The 14,097-nt window shown below is 35.7% G+C and overlaps 1 long non-coding RNA gene across 13 annotated transcripts; it reads left to right on the top strand.

The window, feature by feature from the left end:
• On the top strand, window positions 1,816-14,063 carry LOC107635044. 13 transcript variants are annotated; one of them, XR_002361871.1, is made up of 10 exons: window positions 1,819-2,382; window positions 2,455-2,556; window positions 2,636-2,782; window positions 11,273-11,697; window positions 11,853-11,924; window positions 12,005-12,064; window positions 12,357-12,424; window positions 13,587-13,709; window positions 13,795-13,848; window positions 13,953-14,063. It is a non-coding gene; the product is annotated as an uncharacterized LOC107635044 (long non-coding RNA). The 13 variants fall into 13 exon arrangements; XR_002361869.1 differs by adding an exon at window positions 12,667-12,691 and having other exon boundaries at window positions 1,817-2,382; window positions 11,273-12,064; XR_001619119.2 differs by having other exon boundaries at window positions 1,818-2,382; window positions 11,273-11,448; window positions 11,541-11,697; window positions 11,853-12,424.

The following is a 14,097-nucleotide window of genomic DNA, read 5'->3' as shown; positions in this document are numbered from 1 at the left end:
AAAAAACTTAATTAAATGTAGTTTAGAACTCTTTCATTACTAGAAACACACCTAGTACCGATGGATTTACTATTGAAAAAAATTCTGAATGAAATTGCTGTCAGATTTAAAATTGCCACAGACAACACAAATGATGAATCTTGGTATTTCGCCAAAAGTTACTATCGGACAAGTAATTCGGATGGAAATTCCACAAAAAAAATTATGGGCGTAATTAAATAAGTTAGCACCAAGTCTTAATTTTTATTCGACAAAAATCCCAATTTAAAAACGCTTCAACGTTCCATATTACTGTAGAATAAATTCGATGGTAATACCAACTATAATGACCTTATTTAAATCGAATTTGTCGTCCTCTCTCCTTCACTTCTGAAAATAACCCTTCCCCCAAAACCTTCTCCCCTCCCCACCTAGCTACCACCTCCATCAACAACCTTCATCCAGTCGCCACCGCAGAGCTCTTGGTACTCGTCATTTCAATGTCCTAACCGCACCCTAACAAGTCACATTGTGCCTGCCTCCACAACATACTGCACCCTAATCTCCATTTTTTCGGCGTTTTCTCTGTCCTTAAAGTGACTGCCACTACCGCATTGAAGCTATTGTCACCAATGGCGCTCTCTCTCACGAATGAAGTTTTTACTGAGTCCTTAGCTGTGCTGTTTCTGTTTGTATATATATTAGTTATAGTTTTTCCTCGCCTTATCATTATGTTCTTATAAGAAGGATAGGAGTCGTGATTGTAATGATATATGTATATAATATTTGTATGTTTCTTGTATAAGAAGTTTTGTTTATATATGCATGTTTGTAAAAGGTGAAAAATATCTTACGGTTTCCCAAAGAAAACAGCGATACAGTTTTGAGAGTTAAAGAATCATATTTTATTATTCAGTATATAGATAATATTCCTTGCTATCAGAGTGGTGCAGCCAAAAATGTGATATTCTAATTAATAGTAAGAATGTTACAGAATACTAATCATTCTGCTTACATTAGAATTATAAAAAATAATAAAAATTGAATAAATAATTTACAGTAAGTCGTTCTGGGGATTAAATTATAATAATAATATATAAATATTCTTATTTATTGTATCAATTTTAGATAATTTTATGTCAATTTTTTTATTATTTGTTATAAAATAGAATATGCACTTGTTCTAATAATTCAATCAATAGTTAATAATAAATGAGTTTTATATGAATTATGATGTTCAATTTAAATTGAATATACCTAAGACTTAACATAATCTTAATAATACAATATGTTAATAATTTTTCTAAGTCAGAGTGAAAAGATTAAAATGATATATCCTCTATTCAATTTTTATAAGTAAAATCAAAATAAAAAAAATTAGTAATATTTTTCAATTTTTATGCAACAAATTTAATCAATGTATTTGAAAAATAAAAAATCTTAAACAATCATTGATAATTATCCTAAAAGACAATAAGATCCCCTCAAAAGATCTATTAATCCAAGCTGGTATTTAACAGATAGATCAGTAGTTTATCATGTCACATAGACATGCTCTGTTAAGCCCAAAGAGAGGTTGTTTAGGGAAAGGCTAAAGAGTCTCACGGAATTAAAGATAAAAAATTGGAAAGAATTTTTTTTGTTGGGAGTCTCATTGTCTTTTAGAATAACTGTGAGAGACCGTTTAGAATTTTTTTATAATTTATTATAAATATTTTATATAACATAACCTTCATAATTTTATAAAAATAGTTCTCTAATCAATTTTATTCAAATTTTCCTACTGTAATTAAACCCGAAAATCCCCAAATCAAACCCTATTTTTCATCTAAACCTAATCCTAATTTGATCTAACCTTAACCTAGCTACCCTACCCTTCTCACCCACGGCTCACACACACACACACACCAACAACACACACACACAGTAGCAGCTGAAACAGAAAAGAAAGAAAGAAATAGAAGAAAGAAAAGGGGAGCCGCGGGAACGGGAAGGAAGGAGAGAGGAGGAGGGAAGAGAGAGAGCGTTCGCAAAGAGAGCTACGAGGAGAGGGAGTCACGCCGCCGTCCCTGCGCCGTCGCCATTGTGCCGTCATCGCCGCTGCTGTCAGTGAAGCCATCGTCATCGTGGAATAGATCTGAGGTGAGAGAGAGAACCGCGATCAGGAAGGAGTCGCGCCACCCAGTTGCCGTCCGTAAGGAGTCATCGCCAGTCTGCACGCTACCAACGTCGCCGGCGTTGTCGCGAGAAGGAGAGAGAGCCACGTCGGAGGAAAAGAACCGTCGCGGAGCTGTCCCTGCCACTATGCCTAGCTGCTGTTGCGAGCCTCGTCGCCACTGATGGGGTGCGCCGCCAAGCTTCTGCGCCGGAGAACCCTGCTACCGTTGCCAATGACCACTGCCGGTAAGGGTTTTAAGTTTGGTTTCTGTTCTTTTGGATTCCGAGAGGATTGCTGACGCTGCGTGATTGTTATAGTCGCCGCCACCAGGGTTCTTGCTCACCGCAATCGCTTGAGGTTATTTCCGGAGCTGCTACCGGGTTGATTCGGGGTTTCGGTTTCGTTGTTTTGTTACTACAGTAAGTGTTTATGTTTCGAAAACCCCTGCGTTTGTATTCTGTTATGTTTGGTTATAAACTCTGAGGTTTGATAACGTAGGTTCATGTTCTGAGCGTTGCACGTCGCTTTTAAGTTGCTATGATTGTTGCGAAAGTAATCAGAGGCTGAGGTTTCGGTTGTCGTTGGTTTCGGGTTGAGAGAAAAAGTTCCGTTGATGCGGTTGGGTTATGGTTTCGACGAGTCGAGGTAGGGGCGATTTTATAAACTTAATTTACTATCGAGAAGTGTTTTAAGTTGATATTAATATGAAAATGATGTTTTTATGATTTCGTAAGTCTTATGAATTGAATTGAATTGCCTTGAATGAATGTAAACGTGAGTTTGAATGATTTACTGATTAATTGAAGATGTTTAGTCGGGTTTTATACTTGGATTAAGGTTATTATGATGATGATTGGGCTGTGGCTATTTCTGATTATTAAATTAGAAAGTTGGTTTGATTAAATACTATGTAAAATGATTTTTCTTGGTTTGGGGTTTAATTTGATGGTGAAAATGAATTGACGTTTGAAATGATTTGAGATATTGGGAATGGGTTTTGTTGATCTGTTGGAAATGATTCTGAGAATTCAAAAGTGATTTGAATGATTGACAGGCATTTGGTTTGGTTTGGTTAGGACCCTTGAAGGGTGGCGAAAGTCTGAGTTTTAGGGGAGGTGCTGCCAAAATTTTATGAAACTCAGAGACTTTGTTTAAAGAACTACTTAAAAATAAAATTTGATTTTGGAATTATATTATTTGATTTCCATTTATTACAAAAAGAACTATGCTTTAAGTTTGATTTATTAATGAAAGAATGATGTTTTGAGCTTTATTGAGAAAATATTTATGTTTTGAGTTTGAACTATTAATAGAAAGGGTTATACCTTAGATTTGATCTAGTAAGAAAAGATTTATGTTTGGGTTTGAATTATTAAGAACAACTTTATGTTTTGAATGTGATTTATTAAGAAAGGATTATATTTTGAGTTTTGACTTATTAAGAAAGGCTTTATGTTTTGAGTTTGATTTATTAAGAAAAGTTTTACGTTTTGAGTTTGATGAAAGAACTACATTTTAAGGAATTATGATTCAAGGAGTTTAATAATTTTAAAGAACGAGATTGGTTATCATCCTCCCTAAAGTCTCGAGACCTTGCCGTGAGGTTTAACTAATAGATGATTCTTTTAGCATTTTGAAAGACGTTTTAATCTGAAATAGTCTTGAAGTTGGTTTGGAAAAAAAATCTTGGTTAAGTAAGAATTGCGTTTTGTATGAAAGAAGAACTTGGTTTTTTTATAAGGTGGTTTTGGGGGTTTTGGAAAAGATTATAAGGAGTGATGTTGGTTTTCAAATAAAAATGAAATTGTTTTGAGCTTTGACCTGGCAAGGTTCGTGGTGGTTTACCACTTGCTCAGTGTCGAGATGTATATGGGGTTCGTGGTGGTGTACCACCTACATATTTCTAAAAGAGGATGTTGTGTGGGGTTCATGATAGTTTACCGCCTACATGTGTGTGTTGTTTTCCAATTGAAGATCTTGCGAGGTTTGTAAAACCCGTCAAACCGTAATTAATAAAATAATAAATTAAAATAAGAGCGAATATGGTTATAAAATTTAGCAATCGTAATGTGATAATTTAAATATGATATTTGGACTCAGTGAATTTTTTTGAGTCGGAAAACATAGTTTTCTGAATAAAAATGCGCACTGGAAATTTGACCGGCAGTACCAGCTGCGATCTGTCCAGTACTGTGGTTGAGAAAATTAATTAGAAGTGAATAATTTTATGAAATAAGAATTTATAATTTGGGAAGCTAGAAATATTTAAAATACGATTTAAAACTCTAATCTTAAAGGTTTTGGCCCAAAATTGGGCCAACGGACTAAACCAAGTGAACCGAACTAAGTGGGCCCAAGACCCAACATATAAACATTAGTTATGAGCATTTCAGCTCATTTACCCTAAAGAAAGGGTGTGGCGCGGATAGAGAGAAGAGAGAAAGAAAACCTAGCTTTCCAAACTTCAAATCACCATAACTTTTGATCCGGAACTCCGATTGATGAGCCGTTTGCGACCACGTGTCACTCTTCTCATCCTCTACAATTCTATCTAAGTTTTGTGATGAGTATTCTACTGTCCTCTGCCCAGTTTTTGTTTTTCTCTTTAAATTCGAATTTGGTTTGGGTTTTGAGGAAATCTTGTGATTTTGGTTATTTAGGGATTCTCTAGTATGAGCCATTAGTGATATTCCTCATAAAGTACAGTGAGTTAAGCTAAAAAACCCTCTAACCCTTGTGATTTATCAATTTCATGAACCTTAGGTTGATTTTAAGTGTGAAAATTGATTATGTTAGAGTATTAGGTGATTTTGGTGCACAATTGGAAGATTGATATTGCTTGTGGGGCTTTGGTGAGGCTTGGAGCTAAGGGTTGGTGGAGACTTCCAAAGAAGAGGCTCAATTGGCTTGGCTCCAAGAGGTACGGTTTAAGTTTCATTTAAGTACCGTGTGGTGTAATGAGAATTCCTAGGCTAGATGCCCCTATGATTAAGTTTGGATTGTGTAAATGGTTGGTACTAAAATGTATAGTTGATATGCAATGTAAATTAATGATTGGGTTGAGAATTGTGTGAATTTGTATGTTTGGTGTGTTGAGAAATCGATAAATTGGATAATGAATATTAGTTTGTAGAATATGCATTTAAATTGTGAATTTGGGCCGAAGGTCGTGAATTTTGGGCCGGAGGCCAGAAAGAGGTAAGGAAGGTAAGTGATGTGTGTATTGTGTGATGTCATATGAGATTGAAGGGAATTGTGATTGTTGTTATTTGGTTACAAGGGATTGTATGGATTATGTGGTTATTGGTGTTGAAGGAAGAATTGATGTCTTTGTTGATAATGCACGTGAGTTGTATATGATAACATGGATTTATATGTATTGGGGGTTGATGGAATTGGTATTGTTGGAACTTGAGATGTGGAATGAAATATATGATATGGTATTTTGTTTGAAATTGAGTTATTTAATTGAGATTGGCCAAAATGGTGGATTGGTGGATTGTGAATTTAATGAGAATGTTGAAAATATGAGTTGAGGAGGCTTGAGGTTGATTTGGTAAGTTTTGGTTGGTTTTGAAAAGGTTTGAAATTGGTTTGTGTTGAAAATTTGGTTTTGTTAGTTTTTATGAAAATTGTGATTTTAGCCTACTTTGACGGAGTATAACTTGGTCCCCGGATCCCCGATTTGTATCAAACTTGTTTAGAAATAACATTGGATCCGAGATGTTTATGCCGTTCGAAGAATGGGTGGAAAATGATACGAAACCAAAAAGTTATGCCCGTCGGAAGTTTGGAGTTTGAAAATGTAATCCTGCCGCTTTTTAAACTTAGTAAAATTTTTGGTAAAACGTACTCCGATGCGCACACATGGCCAACGCACACGTATCACTCACGATTTTTACTCTCTCACGCGTGCGCTGGCCGACGCGTACGCGACGCTGTATTGATGCAGGTGCGTGGTACAAATTCCAGAGAGTTGTGATGGTAGTGTGTTGGGTTTTTGCGAGGAGCACAAAACGCCTCCACGCGTAGGCGTGGCTGACGGGCACGCGTCACCCTACCTCTCTACTTCCCATGCATGCGCATAGGCGACGCTCATGCGTCACTTTATTTTTCCGCCTTCCACGCATGTGCGTGGGCAACGTGCACGCGTGACCCCATTTTCAGCAAAAAGTGATTTTTGAGTTTTTAAAGCCGAATTTCAGACTTTTAAGCCTCCATTTTCATCCTTTAAGTCCTAAATTTTTATAATATGCCTAGTAATGAAAAGAAGCTAGGACATGTGGTAACTTGTGAGTGAAGTAAAGTGAGAATCAATGATGAATGATGAGTAATGATGATTGTATGAGTTGCTGAGGATGATGGTGGAAGTGCTGTGTATAGTATGAGCCGGATGGCTGTGATAAGAATTGAATTATGGCTGAATATGTATATGTATATGATTAATGTCGAATGTGGTAAATGAATAATGATGGCAGTGGCATTGTCCGCTTGCTCTGGTATGAGATGGAAAAGTAGAATTATGATAAATGAGTTTAATTATGGAGTTTTGAATGAATGTATGTCTGTGATACCTAGGTAGTAGCAAGGGTCGTAGTTCGTCCCGCTTGCTTCAGGTCATTATTTGAGAATTGATAATAATGAAGAGTGATTATGAATGATTGTGTATTTGTGAAACCCGAGTAGTAGCAAGGGTTGTGGTTCATCCCGCTTGCTCCAGGTTAATATTTGAGATTTGATAACAATGATGATTGATTTTAAACTGAATGAATGTATGTTTTGAGATCCTGGGCAGTAGCAATGGTTGTGGTTTGTCCCACTTGCTCCAGGTCAGTGTATGTTTTGAGATCCTGGACAGTAGTAAGGGTGGTGGTTCGTCCCACTTACTCCAGGTCAGAGATTGTGACGCCTGGGTAGTAGCAACAGTAGTGGTGATTCCACTCGCTCCAGGTTGAGCTTTTAAACACCTGCCTGGGTAGTAGCCGCAGTAGTGGTTGTTCCACTGGCTCTGGGTTAATCAGGTAGTAGCAAAGGGGTTGTAGCTCAAGCCCACTTGCTCCGCATGGGTGTTTCTGTCCATGGTTAGCTACTAGGACGTGTCAGGTTGGCTATATAACCGACAGATGATATCATCAGCCATAGGGCAGGCATACATCATTTGCATAAGTTTGAATTGTTTGGGTTTGCCTATTTGTTTTGAATTGCTATATCATATATGATATGTTACCTGATTATGTGCTACTTGTTCTACTTGTACTTTATCATGTATTACTTGTGTAACACCCTCACTACCAGAATGTCATGCTTCCGGCTGCGCCACTCTGATAGCAAGAAGTATTACGACTACTTTACGTACTAAATATTAAAATAGGAGCCTGTGACTCAATACCGTATCGCTGATTTCTTTGAAAACCGGAAATAAATACTTTATCTTTAAAAAAAAAACAAGCAGGCATAAATTCATATACAAGACTTCTCATAATATCTTATAATATAATATATATATAAATCATACAACTCCTATCCCTCTTACAAAAATTATAATAACAAAGACGAGGGAAGAAAATAATCTAATTAATTCAACAACATATAAAACCGAACGGATTTTAACTCTTCTTAATGTTTCTTCATCCGGTTCCTGAAAAGGTAAAGCTGTAGGGGGTGAGAACCTAACCACACGGTCTCACCACGGAGTTTCAAAGTTGTCATAAGAAGATATTTTATAAGAAAACTATTTTCAAGCTCAATGATTATCATTGCCTTATGAATCTTTTAAAAACCAATAGGTAATCGTTCAAAACCTTTTCAAAGAAACAATGTTTATTCTTTCAGAAATCTGAAACTTTTCCTTTCTTAAAAGAAAATCTCAATCAGAAACCAACCACACAATCAAACAACACAATCATTAATTCAGCACCAAGATTAATTCTCAAATGTAGCACGCCAGGACAAACACAGGCAAGACAGACAAGGAAAACACAAGTAGGTAGCAGTTACAGCAAATAGTTCAAGTAGCAGTTAAGAACAGTTTAGCAATTAGGCAAACCAAAACAAGTTCAAACTCAAGCAAAGCATACAAATGCATATGATGCATGCCTGTCCTATGGCTGATGAGGCTCATCTGTCGGTTATCCAGCCAACCCGACAAGTCTGAATTGTCCTTAGACTGTCCCCCGACGTGCATCCCCAAGAGTCTATGCATAGTTTTTCTCAAATAATCAATATTGCTCAATGGGGGTAAACATTCCTAGGAATTTATATAGTGCCCGGTCACACTTACATCGTAGGGTCAACATAGTATCGAGTTTTCAACCTGGTACACGTGGTGGCAAGCCACGGCACTTAATCAAGGGAACCTCGTATCTCAGATATTTCAAATTCATAAGCCATATGAATAATTCAAAGATCATATCTCAACATTCTCAACATTCATAATCATTCATTAATCCAAATCTCATTTCCAAATTCATTCAAAAACCATATTTCAGAGAAAATTCTCAATCATCCTTCTTTCCATTCCGTTCACTAACAATTCCCAATCCAAAACATAACTCTTCCTTTGATAAATGAGATAGTTTTAAATCGTATAATACTTAAAACCTTTTTAAAATAACTACTTTCAATGAAACTTCTAATTTTATAAAATTTCGGCAGCATCTCCTCTAAAACTCGAATACTGCCACCATTTTCGGGTCCCATCCAAACATTTCTCAAACCATTTCCAAAACTCAGTCACTTTCCGAAATTCAACCAATTCTAGTATCAAATATTTTCAAACCAGACCAATTCCAATAATAAAACTCTTTTTAAAATCAAACCAGTTCAAGTATTAAATCATTTATAAAATCAGAACGACTCAAAATCAAACCGCTCTAACTTCAAACCAAAGAAAACCACTTCTCATAATAATCAAGTAAATAACTTCTCAAACCCATTTTCTTATCAACAATCGTACATTACTCAAGCAATCAAACAACCAATAATCCAGTTCAACAAACCATCACATCCACAAGACAAATATAATCACAGAAGTATATCTTTTTGCATCAATATCTATTTATCACAACTCTGTAATGTAAATATATTTTAAGGAAAACCCCTACCTCGTCTCGTCGAAATTATAACTCAACGCGTCAACGGAACTATTTCTCTTAACCCAAAACCAACAGCAACCGCAAACTCAGTCCCTGGTCACTTTCGCAGCACTCACAGCAACTTAAAAGCGACATGTAATGCTCAAAACACGACCCTGCGTTACCAGAGCTTCAGAGTTTATAACCAAACATAACAGAATATTAACACGGATTTTCGAAACATAAATACTTACCGAACTAAGAAAATGAAACAGCGGCGGTTGATGAACCGGTTTGGCGGCAGCTCCGGCAGCCACCTCGAACGGCAGCGGCGACCAGAACTCAGGCAACGGCGACTGAAACAAACATACAGCGATGATTAAGCTCCCGGAAATTCAAAGGAAACGAAAACCGACTTAAAACCTTACCGGCGGCAGCAGCGGCGGTAACCCCGACGGTGGCGCCGACAACGGCGGCTCCCTCTGGTGACTACCCTACCACGGCGATGGCAAGGAAGCCATGGCAGCGGCGGCAACAAGCTCCTCTCCCGCGGGCTCCTTCTCTCTCATGCGTTTGGTTCGGCGGTGACGGAGATCTCTTCTTCTTCTACCCGCGACCAGCCTCGATGGTGACGGACTCAGAGGCGGCGACGATCACACGCGCAGCGGCAGTAGCCCGCGATGATGACGATGTATGTATTGCTTGTGTTTGTACAACTGAGAGGTCCCTCATGCTGGTGTCAGTTGATGCTGAGGGCTGTTCTTGTTGAGATGGAGTAATAATATGATTAATTTTAATCTGATGATTATTGAAAGAGATTATTTGAGCTCCTTGGGTAGATGCAGTGAAGTGATTTCACTTGTTTCGGGTGAGGATATGAGGTAATGATATAGAATTGCTGATTTTTGTTGGTGTTGGACCTACTTAAATAAACTTAGATGAAAAAAATACTTGAATGTGTAGCAACCCTATTTTTTATAAATATCAAATAGTGAATAATGAGAATCCTTAAATGTTGTGTAAGTAAATGTGTAATACGAATAAATTTAGCATGTTATAATATCTAAAATGGAAAGATGTGCATACTTGTCTAATCTATTAAAAAGAAAAAGATCTAATGTCTAGGAGAATAATTAGACATACATCTTATGATGGGTATCAATTAAAGAAATACATTAAAATAATTAAAATATAGCACATGGACCAATAGGGATATGTCAAAGGGGATAATAATCGGATATTCGGATCCAACTATCACTACAAAATTTATATATATTTGTGGGTCTTTTTTAGTGAGAGTTTTTAAAAACCTCCATAACATATTTTATCTGTGGCATTTTGATAAACTCCCACAAGATAACTAAGAATAAAACTCATTGTTACCACTTAAATTACCATATAATTAAAACTCTTTTCAAAATCGAAGAAAATACTTGAAGAGAAAGAACAGAGGATGAGAGCTCACTGAAACCCTAGCATTGCGATAGCCATCTCCATCGCCGTCGCCGCCTCTGCCGCCGTCGCCGCCTCCTCCGCCATTGCTGCCGTCGTTACTACTAAAGTTCATCTCCTTTATGCTGTTGCCAGAAAGCCTCTGAGACCAAGAGAAAGCACCTCTTCTGTCAACTCTCCTCCGCAAATGATTCTTGTGTTCTCCATCGGCATTCTCTCGCTTCTGCATGCTCTTCTTCGTTCCACTCCTTCTCAATTTTCGGTTCTCTTTCTCTTTTTCCTTTTTATTCATTTTCTTTGTTTTTCATTTTCAGATTTTGAATGCTTTGCTATATGATATAACATTCAATGAGTTTTATTATCTCTTAATTGATGATCATTGTTTCAAATTTGCAAGCACTCTAAGTGTTTGATGAATTGTTTGTTCTCTTAATCGTTGTATTAATTCTTGTTCGATGAACCGATACTGTATCTTATTTGTTCACTGTAAATTAAATCTGATCATATCATAGATTGTTTGAGGCATGCATTATCTTTACATCTCGTCAAACATGATCATTTTAATCTTATATATTCATTGATTTTTGTTTTCTTTCTTTTTTTTGGCAAGAGTTGGTGTTTCTGTACATTGAGAAAGTTGAAGCAAGCTTCAATGTGAAAAATATTTATACTTCCAAGGAGGAGGTCTTCCGCTATATATTGGCACTTCATTCTTACTAGGGACTATCCTAATAGTATAAGAGAAGACCTTGTTAAGGGGTTTGTTAGGATCTATTTGTTGATCAGGTACTCTTATGTTGCTTCCATTTTATTTTAACTGTCTCTACTATTATTTTCTGCTCAGATACAAAATGTCCTATCTTGGTTTCTTTCTTTAGGGAAGAGGGAAAGATATCACGCAAGCTTATTGAGTGTATTAATATATATTTGTTAAATGATGGTCCAAATTTGGGCGGTCATTTGTTAGAGATTCATACTGCTATACAGCAATTTGTGTTTCGTTGTTGGTTGACAACACATGATCGAGTGCTTAAGGTATCTTACCATTTTATTTGAATGCAAAATACTGCATTAATTTTATAAATTGTTTTTATTTATTTTTTTAAACCCAATGTCTGTTACAAGATTCACTTATATTGTATTCAAGGATACAATTAAATTTGATTAATGTGGATTTGGACCATTTTTAGATCTGTTCACTCCCAAGCTTCTTCGTCCACGCCGCTTTCTCTCACTCCAATTTTTCCTTTGAACTGCCGCTGGTACCTCTTTTTCTTCCCTATTAATTTGATGATATTTATTCTTTGTTAACAATAAATTTTGCAATAACTTTTGAGATCAGAGAAGAGTGACTTCGCTAATATAAGGAGGCAAATAATATATAAGGAGGGAAACCGAATAGGTTCAGCTCTAATACTCTTGCTTTTTTTGTGATTTCTAAAATAGTTCGATTAAGTAGATTTGATTTTGAATTTCTGAATTGAATAGTCATAATTCACTGCTCATTTGTGTCCGATGAAGCAGGTGTATGCCCTTCGCTGTTGTGGATTTTGTGTTATGATTCTAATAAGGAAATCCAAACAGCACACTGGGAAATTTATATATCTTTATAATTTTTGTTCACTATGTTTTAGTTCTAATTTCTACTTTGTTAACTCTTTATTTTCTCTCTATGATTTGATCATGCATTGTAGTGGCAACAAATGGATATCAAATATACGTTTTGGCAAATGCTTCATCTATGTACATCACCAAAAGTTATGTAAGTATTAAGTACATATAGAATTGTCCACTTTTAAAATAGCTAAAAACACATTTTGTTATCATGATCTGCTCCAACAACAATATGATCCCTCTTTTATTTGACAAATTGCATCACTGTATGGTGTACACACAGACTTATTCCGATGTTTTGGGTTGTATATGTGCTTGGAATTCTGAATTACCAATTTTTCTGTTTGCCTTTTTTGGTGCACTTGATGTTGAACTGGATAATGGATGCAGCTACCAGTTAGAAATGCTATCCTCGGTAAACTCTTGATAAAAGCATTGTGCATGAAGTAACAAGTTAGAAATGCATTTAGTGATAAATGATGCTAATATGTTATTCATCTTATCTAATCATGTATTGCTGAAGTTGTATCTCTTAAGATTTATTAGTACATTTTAGCAATTTGATCAATTTTGTTCACAGGAATAATGGGGTAAAAATTAATAATTTTACAGTTAACCTGCCTTTTGAGTGAAGTTATCTTTAAATTTGGCTGTACTATGCCTTTGAACATGAGCCTTAATGATGTTTGTTAAGGATGTTTGGTCATGAACTTAATTTGGTGGTATATTACATAGTTGTTTCAGGAAAAAAAAATGGAAACCATTTCTTACATAAGTAATCTGTTTTGAAGTGCAAATTTCTGCATTTCATAAAAAGTGTTTAATTTGTTTCATAAAAGAAGATAATGATAAAGTTACAACCAAGACAAGGATATTATCTCTTGAACTTCTGCAGGTTATAAAGTGATTCTGGCATCTATTAATTGCTAGTATATAGGTTGTAGCAAAATTCATAAAAACTTGTGTTCCTTGTAATGATGCATAAGCATTTTTTTTGCTTTACTCTGGACCAAGTTTCAGGTCTATTTGATTTTCCGTGATATACTTGGTCCATTAGATCTACAAATACAATTAATGTCAAGATGATGTAAAGAAAACTTACATTTCCTTTTGTTTTGATGTTGATATTTGTATTTAATGGTTTCTTTCTTAAATAAAACCTTATGGAAGGACGGTACATTATTGTCTTTTTATTATTCTTTAAAACTCATTCACATTGCTATGAATTGGTTTCTCAATATTTCAAATTATTCTTTTTTGTTCTTAATTGACGACAATTGAATTTTTTATTTTTTATTTTATTTTCTCAGGGTTTGTTGGAGGGAGTTAGCCACTCATTTACAAAGAATTTTCATTTAATTGATTCGGCGAAGGGATATCTTTCATATGCATTATTTTCAGCTTCAGTTTCATAATTTCCTGTCATATTTCAGGTTGGTTGAACTAAGTTACATTTTTTTAGCATATTCTTAAGGATCTACTTGTAAATCTTGTTATTTTGTTCTTCTTTGTTGGCAGTATGCAACTGGAATATTCTTGGTGCTGTTGTTACGATTCAGAGAGAGTCTCAAAGTATGTGTAATATCTTTTTGCAAATCTCATAGAAGTTTTTAGCAGAGACCACTATTGATTTAATGTGTCTAATTTGTTTCTGCACCACTCTTTTTGTTTTCAAGGTGAAATAGGCATCTTCTTTCCGCTGATAGTGCTTAGACCACTGGACAGTTTAGAGTTTCCCATCAACCAAAAAGTTAGTGTTCTTCAATATGATATTCTTCCTGTTGATTAAAATTTCTTGTAATATGGTTTAAAGACCTTAAA

This window comes from Arachis ipaensis, chromosome B04, assembly GCF_000816755.2.
Source record: "Arachis ipaensis cultivar K30076 chromosome B04, Araip1.1, whole genome shotgun sequence".
NCBI lineage: Eukaryota > Viridiplantae > Streptophyta > Magnoliopsida > Fabales > Fabaceae > Arachis > Arachis ipaensis.
Note: the sequence above shows the minus strand (reverse complement) of the source record. Positions and strands in the feature narration are given on the sequence as shown.